Source organism: Pseudophryne corroboree, chromosome 10 (assembly GCF_028390025.1).
Source record: "Pseudophryne corroboree isolate aPseCor3 chromosome 10, aPseCor3.hap2, whole genome shotgun sequence".
In the NCBI taxonomy this organism is placed as follows: Eukaryota; Metazoa; Chordata; class Amphibia; order Anura; family Myobatrachidae; genus Pseudophryne; species Pseudophryne corroboree.
In genome coordinates this window covers 196,398,281-196,418,126 of record NC_086453.1, presented here as the reverse complement: position 1 = coordinate 196,418,126, position 19,846 = coordinate 196,398,281, and positions in this window count along the sequence as shown.

The window sequence follows — 19,846 nt, the reverse complement described above, 5'->3', positions numbered from 1 at the left end:
ACCAAAGAAGCCATAGACTTAGGTTTTGCACACATGCAGTAACATTGTGATGTGAGCCCTCCCTCATCTTCTCCACCTTTGAGGTCCACACTATCTGCCTCTTCTACCACATTCACCTACTTGTGGCAGTGATCTACCACCCCCGTGGCCACTGTTCACCTTTCCTTGACAACTTTGATGCCTGGCTTCCCCGTTTTCTCTCCTCTGACCTCCCCTCTATCATCCTTGGTGACTTTAACATCCCTATTGACATAACTAATGCTGCTTCCGCTAATCTTCTTGCCCTTTCCTCCTCCTTTGGACTTTCTCAATGGGCCTCCACTCCTACTCACAATCTTGGCCACTCCCTCGACCTTGTCTTCACCCACCGATGTGATCTCTCTGATTTCTCAAGGTCTTCTTTCCCTCTCTCTGACCACCATCTGCTTTCTTTCACCCTATCATCTTCTCTTCTCCTCTCCACACCCAGACCCACCATCACCAGATGCAATCTCGGGTCTCTCAACCCCGATATCCTGTCCCCCCTCAAGACATTCCTCTCTCCTCTTTCCACTATGACTTGTCTCAGCCAGGCAGCCTCCTTCTATAACTCTTCCCTAACTGCTGCTCTTGACTCTGTGGCCCCCCTCTCCTCCTTCCCCCTCCGCCACTCCAAACCCCAACGCTGGCACACCAAACTAACACAATTCTTACAAAAATGTTCACGTTCCGCTGAATGCTCCTGCAGGAAATCTCACTCTCTGCGGATTTCCTCCATTTCAAGTTTATTCTCTCCTCCTACAGCTCTGCTCTTTCCCTCGCCAAGCAATCCCTTTTCCAAGTACTCATCTCTTCTCAGCCCTCCAGTCCACATCATCTCTTGAAACTTTCAACACTCTCCTTCAACCCCTTCCTCCTCCCCTCCCATCCTCCCTCACTGCCACTGACTTTGCCTCCTTCTTCATCTCCAAAATTGAGGATAGACAACACATCTCCTCCCGTCACCACTCTGCTGCCCCCCTACCCCTATCATCCTTCCCCTCCATCTATCCCTCCCTGTCCTCCTTCCATCCCTTTACAGACAAGGAAGTCCACTCCCTCATCTTTTCCTCCCCCCTCAACCTCCCCCCTGGAACCCCTCCTCTCCTGTCTTCTCCGCTCCCTCTCCCCCACTGCCTGACCCTACCTTGCTCACCTCTTTAACCTATCGCTCTCTACCGGCATCTTTCCCTCACCATTCAAACATGCTCTGATCTCACCTATTCTAAAAAAAACAACCTCAACCCTTCATCACCCACTAGCTACCGCCCCATCTCTCTTCTCTAATTCGCCTCCAAACTACTTGAATGACTGGTCTACAGCTGTCTCACAAGCTACCTCTCTGATAACTCCATCCTTGATACACTACAATCTGGTTTTCGCCCACTCCACTCCACTGAGACTGCCCTGGTGAAAGTCACCAATGACCTGCTTTCAGCCAAATCCAGCGGCCACTTTTATCTGCTCATCCGTCTGGACCTCTCTGCTGCCTTTGACACCATGGATCATCCTCTCCTCCTCCGCACACTCCAAAACATTGGCCTCTCTTGCACTGTCCGTGACTGGTTTACCTCTTACCTCACTAACCACTCCTCTGTTTCTGCCTCCAGCACCACCTCACACCCTTCCATCCTTTCTGTTGGTGTCCCTCAGGGTTCTGTCCTAGGCCCCCTTCTGTTCTCCCTGTATACCTCTCCCCTGGGTGCGCTCATTAACTCCTTTGGCTTTCAATTCCACCTCTATGCTGATGACACACAACTTACCTCTCCTCTTATGATCTGTACCCCTCTCTCCTCTCTCAGGTTTTCAGCTGCCTCTCTGCCATCTCCTCCTGGATGTCTGAGCACTCTCTGAAGCTCAACATGGACAAAACTGAACTCATCTTTCCCCAGCCAGAGTAACACCCCCTACCAATATCTATATCACTGTTGACAACACCATCATCTCCCCCGTTCCCCAACTCCACTGCTTGGGCGTCACTCTTGACTCCTCCCTCTCCTTTGCACCCCACATCCAAGATCTGGCACAATCCTGTCGATTCCAGCTACACAACATTGCTCACATCAGGCCATTTCTCTCCCAGAGTGCAACTAAACTTATCATCCACTCACTGGTCATCTCACGACTCGATTACTGCAGTGTTCTTCTCACTAGCCTCACTTGCTCCCATCTTGCTCCCCTCCAATCTGTCCTCAACTCCGCAGCTAGGTTTACCTTCATTTCCCGTCGCTCCACATCTGCCACTCCCCTTCAACAAAATCTGCACTGGCTCCCATTCCCCTTCAGAATCCTCTTCAAACTCCTCACCCTCACATGTAAGGCCATCTCTAATTCCACTGCTCCCTACATCTCCAACCTCCTCTCCCTTCATAATTCCTCCTGCCCCCTACGGTTGGCCAATGACCGTTGCCTCTCCTCTGCCCTGGTCACTGCTTCCCATGCTCAAGTTCAAAATTTTGCCCGTGCTGCACCCCTTCAGTGGAACACGCTCCCCCGCTCCATTAGACTCTCCCCGACCTTGAAAAGCTTTAATTGGGCACTAAAAAACCCACCTATTTATCTAAGTGTACCCTTCCGATGCATAACCTAGCCCTCCCCCACCCCCCTGCCTCATGCCTTGAACGTCTTTGCTTTGCTTACATACTGCCATCAGGCTACCTCCCGCTTGCTTGCACCTCCTGCTTGCTTTCACCAAATCTAACTCTCTCTGCACAAGTTATATCTGCCCCCCCTGCAGTGCACATTGTTTTGTCCAACTGCTAACAAATTTGCTACTGCGATCAACTCTGAATTAGGCCCTATGTTTGGAGAATTGTGGTGCTCTTTTTTACCTGTACTCTATTTTTGTTATTTATGTGCTGTAATGCTAAGTTTTGTCTCCCTTTACTGTCCTTTGTACGGAGCTGCAAAACACTTGTGGCGCCTTATAAATAAAATGTAATAATAATAATAATGTCACTGATTGAAATTATTATTATTATTTTTTTCCGGTAGTCTCTGTAAGTGAATGCGAGCACACCAGCCATATACTGTATAGGCAGTAGCACTATACCTGCTTGTTTGCTTGCATCAATAGATGCACATTCAACTTTTCATAAAAGCAATCCCTGATATTACTGTACTATATATCATAGATGCCCCTGGAGTCCACCATTTGTAAGGCATGCTACAGTATCACTGCTTCTCTGCCGCACATCACTACTGAAACTGCAAAGTCCATAAGCATGGCACATTTGTAAGGCATGCAACGGAAATAAAAAAGCATCTAAAAAAGTAAATTCTTAAACTGAAAGCATCATTTGACATTACATTGGAGACTTCACGCATGTGCAATGGAGGTTTTCAAATAGGACAACTGGGGGACAAACACGAGTACTGTACTCGCCGAAAACTCAATTCTTTACACTGCGAATGCATACGCCACCCTGCAATGAAAATACCATCTTGCGGCCATGCACATTCATACATAACGCTCACCATGTTTTGGTGCTACATGTCTTCCATAACTTTGATTATATTTATCAACAGTTCCTCTGCCAGAGAGGTGTTGCACTAGCTTACCCCTCCGATTATGTGATTTTTAAAGTTTTGCACCAGCTTTAGGTTTACTCAGTCCTAGCGCCCAACTCCCCCCCCCCCCCCCCCCCACACACACACACACACACACACACTCACACACATACACACACATACACACACATACACACACACACACACTCACACACACACACACACACATACACCCTTGCGCATAATGTGCATGCATAAGTTTGAAAGACTGGAATATCAGCTGAGGGGGCACGACCAGAAGCCTCCAAGAGAGGGTGGTGAAAGATATATATGCTTCTCCTCTCCAGGAAGTAGGTAAGGCTGCATCCAGAGATGACATTAGATTTCTCAGTCACTTCATAAATTGTATACAAAAATTAATGTTCCAATGGAGAAATGAATTGAATTTTGAGAAACAACATGTTGAAAGAGGAGTGCGCTACTGTGCAGACTCCATATTGTTCATCCAGGAAGGCTTTATTCTCTATACCAGGGTAGCTTTATTTCCTTTACAAAGATGGGCACTGACCCAAGTACTGAGCATGGAGGGTGCCATCTTGTTAGAGCTCCATAATGGGAGACAGTAGTCTTCCACTAAAGCTGGGTACACACTACACGATATTTTGAACGATTTGCCTGATTCCAATGGATCAGAATGACAAAACATTCAAATCATCCAGTGTGCACTATGTTGCAGATCATGCGTGCTCCCGAAAGTCATCAGTGACAACCTTTGTTGGCCCTACATGCACAGCCTATGGGGGATGTCTTTAGCAAGGGCCATGTTGCCAAATGCAGTATGGCCGCCACCGTGGTTTTTTTCCTGCCGGATCCCGTTGCTACCTATGTCGCTGGGTACACACATCATCTAGTGTGTACCCAGCATTACAGCCATGGAGACCTGCAATCAGGTGCCATTCCAGAATCTGTTCCAGCATCCTGCACTGCTACCTGCAAGCCAGATTTCTCACAAACTGGTGAGTTGTATGACACCACACTCCACTAAAGATCCTCTCCATCCAAGCAGTGTATATAACAGTGAGTAGGACTGTACCCAGTATTCCTTCAATAAACCACTCAATTGGTTAAGCAACTGAGCTGTTTGTTGTCTTAGGGCACCTGCTGGTGTGTACAGAAACTCTGCTACTTTTCTATGCTTGTTTAATAGACCTGTAGGCATTTGTTATTAAGGGGCCTTATTTACTAGCCTTAAATTGAGATAAAGTGGAGAGAGATAAATTACCAACCAGCACCTAGCTGTCATTTTTTCAAACACAGTCTGTAACATGGCAGTTAGTGGCTGATTGGCGGGTACTTTAACTCTCTCCAAGGCTCAGTAAATAGAGCCTAAGTGGGTAAGGAAGGTGAAATGATTGTGTTACATGGGAAAGAAAATCTTATGCATTTATGTCTTAGTCTGGTTGCAAATTACAGGGAAGTTACAGTAGTTTATTATTAAGTTGACCACATGAAGGCAACTTGGCATAAAAATGTACTTTTCATCCTAATGTTAAATTAAAATTCACACTATGTATTTATTTTTATGTTTCAATTGTTTAAAGGTCATACTATAAAGGGAATGTATTCCACTGATCATATTCCACATTTACTTTATAGAGAATGTGCTTATAAATAACATTTTAAGAGAGAAAACTTTTTACTGCTCAACCTTAGCAAACTTGTCTACAGGCTGCAAAACACACGTAGAGCCCAATTCTGAGGTTGGAACAAAGCAAAAAGAGCAAGTAACTATGGTGGTCATTCCGAGTTGATCGCTTGCTAGCAGTTTTTAGCAGCCGTGCAAACGCTATGCCGCCGCCCACTGGGAGTGTATTTTAGCTTAGCAGAAGTGCGAACGAAGGGATCGCAGAGCGGGTACAAAATAATTTTGTGCAGTTTCTGAGTAGCTTCAGACCTACTCAGCGCTTGCGATCACTTCAGACCTTTCAGTTCCTGATTTGACGTCACAAACACACCCTGCGTTCGGCCAACCATGCCTGCGTTTTTCCTGGCACGCCTGTGTTTTTCCGAACATTCCCTGAAAACGGTCAGTTGACACCCAGAAACGCACTCTTCCTGTCAATCACTCTGCGGCTGCCTGTGCGACTGAAAAGCTTCGCTATACCCTGTGTAAAACTACATTGTTCGTTGTAATAGTATGCCGCGCGTGCGCATTGCGCCACATACGCATGTGCAGAAGTGCCATTTTTTTGCCTCATCGCTGCACAGCGAACGAATGCAGATAGCGAACAACTCGGAATGACCACCTATGTACTTTGGCAAAACCATGTTACGCTACAGGTAAAATGTGCAGAACAATATAAGAAAAATCTGATTAAGGCGTGTCCAAACTCAAATCTAAAAATCTGTAAAAGTGCAAAAGCAGCCAGTATTTACCCTGCATTCAAAATGCTCAAAATGTATACAAATCCAAATTATTTAGATCATCTTAAACATTGTTAAGGGATAGTCTTTTACAACAGTATCTATCAGTTTGTCAAAGCCGCCAAATTATGATCGATTAAGTTTTGCATAATAGTTTCAAAAGGGCAACTGTAATACATGCTAAACCAGACTGGCTTATCATTAGTTTCTGTTGCAGCCTTAAATAAATGATCAAATTATCAGCAACGTTAGTAAATTTACCCCTAAGGCTTCATACTTGTGGAACAATAGAAAGTGGAGGTACTGTAATGTGGCACAATATGAGGTTGAAGTACTGTAATGTGCCATAATATGAGGTGGATGCACTGTAATGTGGCACAAAATGAGGTGAAGGCACTGTAATGTTGCATAAAATGAGGTGGAGGCACTGTAATGTGGCACAAAATGAGGTGGAGGCACTCTAATGTGGTACAATATGAAGTGGAGGCACTGTAATGTTGCATAATATGAGGTGGAGGCACTGTAATGTGATACAAAATGAGGTGGAGGCACTGTAACGTGTTATAATATGAAGTGGAGGCACTGTAATATGACATAATATGAACTGAAATACCGATTGGTACATCCTTATATGCCATCATTGGTCGCACCATGGAAACTTGCACCAACCCTATGGCAGGTGCAGTGTAATCCACCTATGCATGCGGCTGTGTGACTCTGACTGCAGACGCTTTCGCTGAATGCCCCAGACACTCCCCTAATATGCCCAATGATGGAACCATTTTTGTGTGCACTACTATCCATGTCAGTCACTGCCCAGGAACAACCATCCTTTTCTCCCGCATTTCTGATACCATCTGACCCTATCACAACAGCAGCTTTGTGTGTACGCTCTGTATTACGCATGTGTTGTAGAGGTTTTCAGAATGTTTTGTGCATGCACAGTTTCAAAAAGTCGCTGAACTATGCGAGCTTCAGCATTGCCTGTAGATTGCCAGCAGTTCTAAATCAGGCCCATGAGAGTATTAGAATGTAAGCAGGAAATACATCTTAGAAAGGTGTGTGCAGGATTATAGACGGTAAAAACTATCATTTGTTTCACTTGGAATAAGGTACATTTAGTTTATCATAATACGACTCAATTTATAGTACTTTGCTATGGGATGCCAACTATAATAGGGAAAAGGGAAATAATATATATATATATATATATATTAAGTTCAATATGTTTCTATGTTATCTACTAGAATTGTCTTTTCTACTGTACGTTTCTCTGCATGTGATAAGTATTAATTTGTTATGTGCCATAAAATGTTTTTAGTTTCATTCTTACTTCTAAAAACAGTTTTTATTGTATTTCTTGTTTGTGAAGAGAGACAAATGTTGTGCTCTAATGCTATAATCCTAGCTGGGAGGTAGGTGGCATTATCTGGGAGCTGCTTTGTAGACTGAAGCTATAGAGGATTGTCAGGTAAAGCAAACTGGTCTCAGAGAGATCATGGCAGGATAATCTCACAACCTTTATACAATATTTGTCAAACTTAAAACAGTGGCAGATACTTTCCAACAAATACAAATTGGCTTAAAATAAAAACTGGGAAACGAAGCACTGACACACTGCACAATACATTGTAAGACATTCAGATATGATCCCAACGACTGAGCCCTGGAGGCTGTAGTCACCAGACTAAATTCTAAAACATAAATATATTAAGGAAATGGTAAATATAGCTACACATTGCATAAACATATAAATATACAAGAATGTAACGAATAAGGGACATCATTTCATTTTATTAATTTAAAATGATATATCTTGGAGCTGATACTGGTTTGTAATGCATAAAATAAGCAGATTGGTTGTGTGCATGCTTCACAAATAGGTCACATGTGAATACTTGTAGACAGATCTTCTGGAACCTGACACTGGACTGTGACTGGAGAATAGGGATGGTATAGGGAAGGGCCAGCTATCATAGGCTGAGTACAGTAATCAGGTATTCACAGAAATGTAAAGAGATTCAGGCCCGCCTAGAGACGCCTGTCAAATATTATGTATCAATGACAAGTGCCTGAGGGTTGGAGTAGCAATACAGTATAATGATGATTGTCGCCAGAACTAGCTAACTGCTGCTGATTGTGGATTCATTATTGAACCTGATTGGTGCTTTCCTCATTACACATACATATGTTATATGATGTTTTGAGCATATGTCAGCAAGACCTTTTATTTTAATAAATGGGAAGAAAAGTTACCTGTTGAATTTTAGAGGTTTTTTTTCCACTAAACAAAATTTGGTGGACATTACATTTGTCTGATATATGCCTGACATAAACCTGTCTCATATAGTATACTACTGTTGGAGACCTGTGTAATACCTTGCTTGGTGATGTATAACAGTGTTGAGTGATGGTGTTCTTGTACCTCACCAGGTAAGGACGGATCGTTCTGCACTATCGTCGTTTCCTTTGTCTACTTCTTCCACCAGAGAGGTAAGGAGGATGGTCCCAGATATGAATGATACACTTTTCTTAAGAAGAATTTCTTTATTCAAGGAAATCTTTTGTGTATTATAGATAAACAAAGTCATCAAGTACACATGTATAGCTTCACCATCTACAATAGTTGCAGATACTTGTTCACAATAACATGTAGGTATCATGCACTGTATAAGTAGAAATAAATATTTATTTGACATGAACTCTGGACTGTTACTGTGAAGGCAAACTGGTTAAAATGTACACTTATGCAAACAATGTATCATTTCATTTCTACCAATATAGGAGACAATTAGTGAAATATAACAATATTTACGACATAACCCTATGTTAGAGGATTCAACTTTTCCTTTCAAATTACTAACAATGTCTTTATAGGTACAGGTTAAGTCTCCCATATCGGAAATGCTTGGGACCAGAAGTATTTTGGATATCGGATTTTTCCGTATTTTGGAATAATTGCATACCATAATGAGATATCATGGCGATGGGACCAAAGTCTAAGCACAGAATACATTTATGTTTCATATACACCTTATACACACATCCTGAAGGTAATTTTAGCCAATATTTTTATCAACTTTGTGCCTTAAACAAAGTTTGTGTACATACACACAATTCATTTATGTTTCATATACACCTTATACACATAGCCTGAAGGTCATTTAATACATTATTTTTTAATAACTTTGTGTATTAAACAAAGTGTTACCATATATGTAGTCAAATCGACAAAACATAATTTAATTGGTGCTAGGTTTAGATCAAATAAGTTGAATTCAATTCTGATTAATGTAATAAGTGTGATTCCAACCATGATCAAGATTGTACATATATTTTATAGTAGGGAATAATGTATATCTGCATACAGATACCAAATGTCTGGAGCAAATAAATAATTTGATTCTGATAGATAAAATCAGCAGGCCACCTGGCTTAGATCACTTAAAAGGCACACAGATAATGGCATGTGCAGGGAAGTGTTCAAATGTAGAGTCTAAAGGGGGGTACTGACGGGGGAGATGTGTGCTGAGCGATCTTAACACAGACCACTCAGCACACAGCGGTGAAGTGAGCGACCCACTAGATTGAGCCTGCATACAGGCTCAATCTAGCACCAGCGATAGCGATGCGTGGGGCCGCGCATTGCTATCGCTGGGGGCATACACACGGCAGATCCGTGCATAAAATCTAAGCAATCTAGTCAGATTGCTTAGATTTTAAACACGGATCTCTCCGTGTGTACCCCTCTTTAGACTACAATCAGGAATCTGCATATCCTTAGCAAATGTATGGTATCTGGCCTTTTGCTTTGTGACACTGCAAGCTAGATACAATGACAGCATAGGATCAATTGAATTACCACCAAGTCCCAATTGTTGATGTTAACACCGGTGGTATTTACACTCCAAATAATCAAAGGAAAATCTGTGATAGACTAACAAATATCAGATGCTATGACTCCAGGATACATCCCCCTGCTCATCACCATTGAGCAGAACAATATGACATGTTTTATAACACTTTGGAATATGTAAATTGGGATTGCTAAGGTTTGGTATATAAAACAGAGTTTTTGGAGTAGTTAGTCCAGAGGGACAGAGACAAGTAAAGTATACAATATGTGTGTTAACTGGTTAAGTTTGTAAATAGTGTTTGTGTTTGTTAGGTGTGTACGGTAGTTAATAATAATTGTAGGACTCATTATCATTGTGTTTCTTCGTATCTTCTATTTTGTATACCTAGAATAAAGTGTTAGTGAAATAGAGCTGGTATTCCATGGTTCAAACTAATTTTTGGAATCTCTAAACCATACATGAAATCTGCATATATTATATAAGGCTCTGCAAGGTTGGACAATATATTTATGCTCCCAAGGTATAACATTTGTATGTTCAATGAGCCAAGTAAATATGTCCCTGCATAAACTATATTTACCACTTGCATAGATGTATTAGTTGGACAATAGTTGTTGGTTTCAATCAATGCCGTAACTAGGCATTTTAGCACTGTGTGCAAGAAACGACATTGGCGCCCCCCCAGGTAAGACAGGGGCAGTGCGCGGCGTAGGCGCGCGAAAAAAATATAGCGGCGTGGCTTTATGGGAAAGGGGCATGGCCACAAAATAATAGCAATTCATACTACGGTGCACAGTAGTCTCCATTAGTCAAAGTACGCTGCACAGTAGCGCCACTACACCAGGTAGAGACCCTTTTATACATTACAGCAGACAGCGTCCCCCTTTTTACACATTACAGCAGACAGTCCCCCTTTTTACACATTACAGCAGACAGCGTTCCCCTTTTTACACATTACGGCAGATGGTGTCCCCTTTTATACACATTGCAGCAGCCAGCGTCCCCCTTTTTACACATTGCGGCAGCCAGTCCCCCTTTTTACACATTGCGGCAGCCAGTCCCCTTTTTACACATTGCGGCAGCCAGTCCCCCTTTTTACACATTGCGGCAGCCAGTCCCCTTTTTACACATTACGGCAGCCAGTCCCCCTTTTTACACATTGCGGCAGCCGGTCCTCCTTTTTACACATTGCGGCAGCCAGTCCCCCTTTTTACACATTGCGGCAGCCAGTCCCCATTTTTACACATTGCGGCAGCCAGTCCCCCTTTTTACACATTGCGACAGCCAGGCCCCCTTTTTACACATTGCGGCAGCCAGGCCCCCTTTTTACACATTGCGGCAGCCAGGCCCCCTTTTTACACATTGCGGCAGCCAGTCCCCCTTTTTACCCATTGCGGCAGCCAGGCCCCCTTTTTACACATTGCGGCAGCCAGTCCCCCTTTTTACACATTGCGGCAGCCAGGCCCCCTTTTTACACATTGCGGCAGCCAGGCCCCCTTTTTACACATTGCGGCAGCCAGGCCCCCTTTTTATACATTGCGGCAGCCAGGCCCCCTTTTTACACATTGCGGCAGCCAGTCCCCCTTTTTACCCATTGCGGCAGCCAGGCCCCCTTTTTACACATTGCGGCAGCCAGGCCCCCTTTTTACACATTGCGGCAGCCAGTCCCCCTTTTTACACATTGCGGCAGCCAGGCCCCCTTTTTACACATTATGGCAGACGGTATTCGAGAGAGAGAGATACTTACCATCTCCCCGCTGACAGGCTCCTTGTGCAGCTTCCTCGGTGCAGGCAGGTGAGAAGGAGGAGGAGGGAGGGGGACTGGAGCCGCAGCAGCGCTATGTAATTGGTAGTAAGCGCTGCTGCAGCAGTCCCCTCTTCTTCCGTATTGGTTGCCTGGCGCTGCTGTGGATGCTGGGATGGAGGAACCACATCCCAGCATCCACAGCAGCGCCAGGCAGCCAATAAGGAAGGAGAGGGGGCTGCTGCAGCGGCGCTTACTACCAATGAAAGAGCGCTGCTGCGGATCCAGTCCCCCACCCTCCTCCTACTTCTCCCCTGCCCAGCGCAGAACAGGCGGCATGTAATGAGTCAATTTGACTCATTACATGCCGCTGGCCGTGCGCCCTCAGGGCAACTGCGCTGTGTGCCAAGCCCACTTGGCACACACGTAGTTACGGCCTTGATTTCAATAGCTACATCCGCATAGTCAATGAGCCAGGATTATATATCTTTGTAAAGTATATTCACACTTTGCCTGGGCATATTTCCTGGACAGTAGAGATATTGCTGTTTACAAACCTAATGCATATGTATAGAAATGTCCATGTGATGTACATTACTGTGTGATTGGACTAGTACTAATATCGGCCCTTTAGTTATGAGCCAACCTAATTTGTAAGCCTGTTATAATATATTTGCAGATATAAGATACATAAGACATATATCAATATATGGTATAATAAATATATATTATATAAGATTCCACTTTTCAATAAAAGTTTATGTATATTGAGCCATCAGAAAACAAAGGTTTCACTATCTCAGTCTCACTCAAAAAAATCTGTATTTCGGAATATTCCGTATTTGGGATATTCAACCTGTATCTTTCTATCTCTATTTGGTCTTCTAAAGAGACTGATAACAGTCAATATTAGTTCCTTTACAAGGAGTTTCACCTACTGGACAGGTATTCTTCATTCATTGGCGCACATATTGTTTGTTATTTCTTTGCCCTGGTATTTACAAAAGTTGAGTATTATCAGTATCAGAAGTGATGTTGCTATGGGAAACCACTTGAATGGTGAAAACTCGGGTTCTTGTAATTTGCTGAAGATTGTATAATAGGCATTGGGGCTAATTCAGCAATGATCGCTGATCTGATGAAATCGCTATCGAGCCATTTAAGCACATCAGCGCATGCACGTACGTATATGCGCACATGAGTGAGGTCTAAAACTGTGTTCTCTTCAGAACGCAGTTTAAAACTTGGAGGGGATGGGAAAGAGGCATCGATGCCACGTTTTGTGGTCATTGACACTCTGTTTTAGGGGCGTGGTCCGGATAATGGAGGCGTATCCGGACCATTGGAGCAGCGGGTTGCTGCAGCTGTGTGACAGCACATGCAGCACAGCAATCAAAAAGATGGTGGGTAGCCGTCTGCAGAGGGCTACCTTTAGCACGTGATTAGCGATGTAGTCGCATGTTAGCTGAGATGCTGAGAATAAGCAATTTTTTCTAAGGCTAACTTGATATTTTCATACTGTTCTTTAAGTTTTGTTGACTGACTGATAGGAATCGATGCAAATTTATTCCCATTGTGCAGTAATACAAATTTTAAGCTCCTTTTAGAACTATTCAAGAAGAGCCACCAGTCTTCTGCTCGATATTCTGGTAAGCCCATCATCTGGAGATGGAGATCTGGAGATGCTTAGCTCCTTTTTTTGATAATTTAAGTCACAAATTCAACCTTTTAGTTCCTTTTGAGAAAATTAGTTTGGAGTAGAGGAACTTTCTTCAGACCCAATTTCATCTGTGTTGTCACTTGCACTGAATGAAATTAACATTTCCACATCATAACAATCAACTTCACACAAACAACTGAATGATGAAATCTTCGCTATGTGATATCGGTTGCTTTGCAGAATTCATACTTGGGTATTCCCATTTGCGTTTCTTAAATTGATTCATATCCTCACATTTACAGCACAAAAATAGCAATCACTCAAGTGATCTTTTGGCTCACACCACATCATAGGTATGTCGAAATTTAGTCCTTTTCGATCACCTTTAGTCCAATTGCAGAGTGATTCCTCGCATGTTTTACAAACTTTGTGAGGCACCCATATCTTGTTTTGCTGGCTTATGGGCCTAATTCAGATCTGATCACAGCAGCAAATTTGTTAGCAGTTGGACAAAACCATGTGCACTACAGGGAGGGGGGAGATGTAACATGGGCAGAGAGAGTTAGATTTGGGTGGGGTGTGTTCAATCTGAAATCTAAATTGCAGTGTAAAAATAAAGCAGCCAGTATTTACCCTGCACAGAAACAAAATAACCCACCCAAATCTACCTCTCTCTGCAAATGTTATATCTGCCACACCTGCAGTGCACATGGTTTTGCCCAACTGCTAACAAATTTGCTGCTGCGATCAGATCTGAATTGCCTCCTATGTGCAGTCCAAAAAAAGACTGATAAGCTTGTTTTACGAACACAGTTATATCTTTTCTTTCTTTTGCAACAATATATTTGCCACAAATATAACAAAAAACATCGGGGTTGTTAGTAAACCGCCTCTGAGAAGAACTCATTTTTATGACAAAAACATTTTGTTTCACACATTCAGTGCTAACTCCCAACAAAAGCCGAGGACGTACTGAACTAAACAAGTCCAACCGGTGGGAAATCGGTTGTGGTAGGACAGAGAGAGGGCCAAACACAGGAACAGGAAGTGTGCTATCTGCGTTACTCAGTCCTCTCCGTTGCTCCTCTCTGTATGCTGGGAAGAGACGTGGCTGTGGTCTGAGGATGTCCCAGCAGGCTTAGCAGTGCACTGCCACGCCTCCGCCCAGCATTAGTGAAGAGATATAAAATGTGTTACTGTATGTGTCTCAAGCGTGACTACTAGCTACGTTATCACAAATGAAACAAATTCTTGTTATTGTTAAAAGAGGGTAGTTGTTAAAAAAAAGCAAAACTAAGTTGATTCTGTTAAGTAAAGTGGCCTAGACTGTAAGGTACTTCAAATGGAAAAAATAATTGAATTTTATTTTTTATTCATTTGAAAACTGGACCCAATTCAGCTATAGCGAAGATCTAATGCGCAAATACTCGCAAACCTATCTTAAATCCTTGGCAACAAAACATGAAAAGGAAAATAAACAAGCATTCTCTTTATATAAATAAATACTTATATACAGTTACATGGCACCAACATAATCAGGTACACGCAGGGGCCAGAGTACCACTCCTGCACACATCCTGCGATCCTGCCAGAGCCTACTGCGCCATGAAGAAGAAGAGGCCCACCCGGAGTCTGCACATGGGCCTCCTCCTCTGTTAAAAATGTCCCCGTGCACAAGACAAGAGCTTTCTGTGACTGTGGTCCCCAGTCAACCGCTTAGGTAATTATTTATTAAACAAATGTGAGTGTATTATTGCTAGTCTCAGACAGGCTTTACCAGTGTCAGACTGGGGCATAAAGGGCCCACCGGGAGAATGCAGTGGCCCGTTACATGGGGTGAGTCCAGACCCTACAGAGGCTTGGACAGCCATTAGAGGCCATGTAGCTGACCCCCTAATAGAGTAACAATGTATAATGTGAGTGCACTGTCTGAAACCTGACGTTAGAAGTGAAGAGAAACCCATAGGCAGTGGGGCCCACCCAAGGATTCCCTTATACCCCTGTGGCCCAGTCCAGCACTAGGCTTTACCTTGATGTTCCCTATATGTAATAATAATGATGTTCTAGTTGCACTACAAGAGACTGAAATCTTGAAGTCCAGACCAAAGAGATCTTCACAAATAGACCTTATAGTCTTAACATTTAAATTAGGTAGGAATGTATTGTTTGTCGATAGAATAAACAAGCTGAACTCTTGGAAATATGAAGAACTGTGACTATTAAACCAGTTACTTCTAAGTACAAGCACATAACACAAGACATGGCAGTTGGCACATGATACAACATATTCTCTCAGAACACACTCCCAACATCCACCTCCATGGAACTGCAAGGTACTGTAGTCTACATACACAACAGAAAAAACTAAAAACAACAAATGTAGACACTTTTTACGGACAGAACAATACAAGGTCAGATGTATTAAGCATCAGACAGTGATAAACTGGAGAGAGATAAACAGGGCTTTTCTTTGATTTGTGCTATTCACGACGGGTTATCGCTAACTACCACACCAGACTACAGTCACCTGCAGACAAGATAGAGTCTGATGGCTCACCCGGTAGTCGGGGAGAGATGCCATAGTTGGATGGACCTGGCAGTGCCCTCTGGGGCCGTTGTTATAGCCTTAAGTGGGGAAAATATTGTGGAGACTGTATAGAGCCAGATCTAATAAAATGACTAATTCCTAACAAGAATCTCAGCTTAATTTTAGCCCTGCAGGAGCCATGCTCAGTGACGGACTGGGACTTGGGGCCATGCTCAGTGTCGGACTGGGGCATGAAGGGTCCTCCGGGAAAATGCAGTGGTAGGGACCTATGCTTAGAGGCACGGCTAACCATTAGTGCATGGTCTGGGCCCATTGATAAATATATATAGTACATACTGGTAGTGCATGCCTGATAATGTACCAGAGTAATAACAGCAATGCACTGTAGAAAATACACCATAGTCCTATGCAGTATAATGTAACATATGCATTATGTATAATTCAAGTGCAAAATCTGATCCCTAGAGGAGGAGGTGGGGCCCCTGACAGTGGGGCCCACCGGGGGATTTACGTATATCCCTATGGGCCAGTCCAATCCTTGCCATGCTGCATTTGGCAGCATGGTATCACTAACGACAGCCCCAGATCTTCTTGCATGTTCAAAAGATCTGGGACTGTCATTAGCGACCCGTGGGTGTGCGCATCGCCATCATTCATACAGACGGAATGATGTACACAATGCGTTCTTTTTCCATTTGATTGGGAACGCCCACATTGTGGCTGTGTGTATGCACCTTAAGAGTTGCATGTAACCAGTTGAAACATTTATATGCATAAGAAAAGTGAATGTTTAGAGCATTTTTATTTTGTCCTCTGAAAGTAACAAGAAAGATAGATTCAGATTTCTCAGATACTGAGAATATGTAATTTCTGAATTATTTATAATAGCAGTACTTTAAATAATTAGTACAAAAGGAGTGAGTTTATATATATTAATCTATACCCTCAGATTCATTACCACTCAGGCTTTCTCTCCCCTTCTTCTTCATGTCCATTCTCTTCTATCTAGTTCATTGTGGCCATCTAGTGCCTTAATGTCTTTCAACTCCTCAATAAGTTTGCCTCCTGGTTCTCCCACTGACTCCTGGGTGAATTCAACATCCAAATTTAAAATCATAGTGACACTACTATTTCCAGTCATTTCTCTCTCTCCTCTCTCTCTCTCTCTCTCTCTCTCTCTCTCTCTCACGCTCTCTCTCTCTCTCTCTCTCTCTCTCGCTCTCTCTCTTTTGACATCTTTTGGCTTCTTGCATTTAAACCTCTTCTCCTGTGACTCACTTCTATGATATTGCTAACAGCCCTATTTCATGTCTCATCTCCTCACAGTCCTCCAATTTCTTTTCATCTCTTCTGTACCTTTAACTATTTCTTTTGCTTCCTCCACTTCTCTCTCTGTCCTTGACTTCACCACACACCACTACCAGTGCAAAATCAATAAATCCATCTAGATTCTTCTTCCCATCAGGCTCCTCTTAACCCACACCAGCAATGTGAATCAGCATGCATTTGTTCCCCCTCAGCCTACCTAGCCTGTCTGCTTCCTCTATGGGGTATATTTGCTAAGGAGCATAGTTTCAATTGTGCTGTTGTCCATAGCAACCAATCAAATCTACTTATCATTTATCTAGCACCTTCTAGAAGATAATAGCCAGAGTCTGATTGGTTGTTATGGGCAACACTATGGGTAAACCCGCATTTTAGTAAATATACCTTAAGTCATTGTGGAGAAAATCCATGCACTCATTTGTTCCTCTTCACTTTCACTTGCACCTTGGATCCAATTGTCTTGTACCTCATCCAATCCATTTAGCTTGATGCATGCTACTAGCTTTCTCACTTCTTCAACCTGTCCATCTCTTCTTATAGCTTTACCTCTTCCTACAAGTAGGTCCTTGTCTTACCAAAACTCATCTGTTATGCCCTCTCTTCTCACTATTACCCCTTTCACTTCATAACCCGGTATCGACCCGGAATATTGCCAGGTCGACACGGGTCAGTGTGCGCTGTGAAAGGGCCATGTCTGAATTCCCCGGTCACCTGACCCGGTAATTCAGCATGGGTAATAAGAAGGGTTATTCTCGGATTGAATACCGGGTCAGGGCAGTGTGAATGGGTTGCCGTGTCGTTGCGAACCGGTACCCATTCACAGCAGAGGGAGAGGCGGCGCGGAGATGAGCTCATCTCCCAGCACCGCCTCCACCCTCACCCTCGCTGCCGGCTCGGGAGGTCGGGAAGCCAGAAGATAGTCTCCAATGCTGGATCCCACCCGGGAAGGACCCTTTTCCAATTCCCAAGTTGGATCCGGCATTGGAGATGTGAAAGGCGTATATGCCAATCACCAGAGCAATTATGTCATGTTCTTAGCCACCAGTCTCCATCTTCCTCTTGTCTCTTTCCTTCATTAGCTCTGGTCTTGCTTGCTCCACCCTAACTCCAATGGGGTGTGGTATATATATATATATTTATGTTGACATTCAGGTTGTCAGCATGTTCAGAATGTCGACATTTGACATGTTGATATTCACAATGTCCAAACTGATATTTAGCCTTAAATTGATCCTAACCCTAACTGAAACTTAACAGTAACTATATGTGTCAACATTGTGACTGCATTCTGACTGCAACCTGTCCTGAGTATAAGCTAAACTCACATTGATTAGCTATCTGTTCTGTGCCCTCACTTCTCCTGCTCGTTTCTTCAAATTATAATGAAATGCTCTGCTCATACCTCACTGCTATTTGCTTTACTGGTTATTTCTGTAATTATTATGCAAGGATCTGAATTATAATTTATTGTACTGTATGTATGGAGCTGCAGACATTTTCAGGTGCCTTAAAATACATAATAATAATAATAATTGTATTAAATATAGTACAGGTTAGTATCCCATATCCAAATATTCCGAAATACGGAATTTTTTGAGTTACAGGGAGATAGTGAAACCTTTTTTTTCTGATGGCTCAATGTACACAAACTTTGTTTAATACACAAAGTTATTAAAATATTGTATTAAATGACCATCAGGCTGTGTGTATAAGGTGTATATCAAACATAAATAAATTGTGTGAATGTACACACACTTTGTTTAATGCACAAAGTCATTAAAAATATTGGCTAAAAATACCTTCAGGCTGTGTGTATAAGGTGTATATGAAACATAAATGCATTTTGTGCTTAGACTTAGGTCTCATCGCCATAATATCTCATTATGGGATGCAATTATTCCAGAATACGGAAAAATCCGATATCCAAAATACTTCCGGTCCCAAGCATTTTGCATAAGGGATACTCAACATGTATAGAAGTTTATCTGGAGCTCACACTTATGGCTACAGTACATTTTTCTGTGTGTAGCGTTTAATCAGCTGGGTGGTCTTCAGTATGCCGCCTGCCTCTGTATATTCCATTTATAATAATAAATGGAATATGTTAAATCAGCCCTTTCTTGATCCAACTGTTTATATGGTGCTTGTGTGATTGATGAATTCATGGAATTCCATCTTGTATGTCCAGCACAGGATTGGTGGTCTGACCCAGCCATGTTCTGCCTAACTAACAATTTCACTGACACTACACATTCTGCAACACTGCCTACTTCAGATAAGTGCACAGGTAATCAATCAAGAGCAATGTTTTTCAGATTCTGCAGTGATAAATTCTGCTGTTAAGGCAGAGAAAAGCATCATTGAAATTCTTAAAACAAATCAATTTAAACATTTCAGTGTTAGCCTGAGCAAAAAAAAAAATCTCTTGAAATGTGTGTAGAGCACTTACGTGTTATTTATAAAGTATTTCAACAGGAAGAAAAACATTGAGAGTTTTCATTGATAGCACTAAATTGCCGGGCCCTATAGCAACTTTTGTTTGTGGCCCAATGATGATGGACCATTCACTCAAAAACCCTCCCTCTGCTCTTCCAGACAGGAACCATGAACAAGAGAAGAGATGTACAGTACTGCTCCTAATTATGGATGTTGATAAAGATAATTACTACAGGATTGATTTTACCCAGTTGCAGTAGAGGATGAGAGTTCAGATTCTTGCTCTGACACCAACCTTCACAAGTCCCTGTTCTAAAACCACA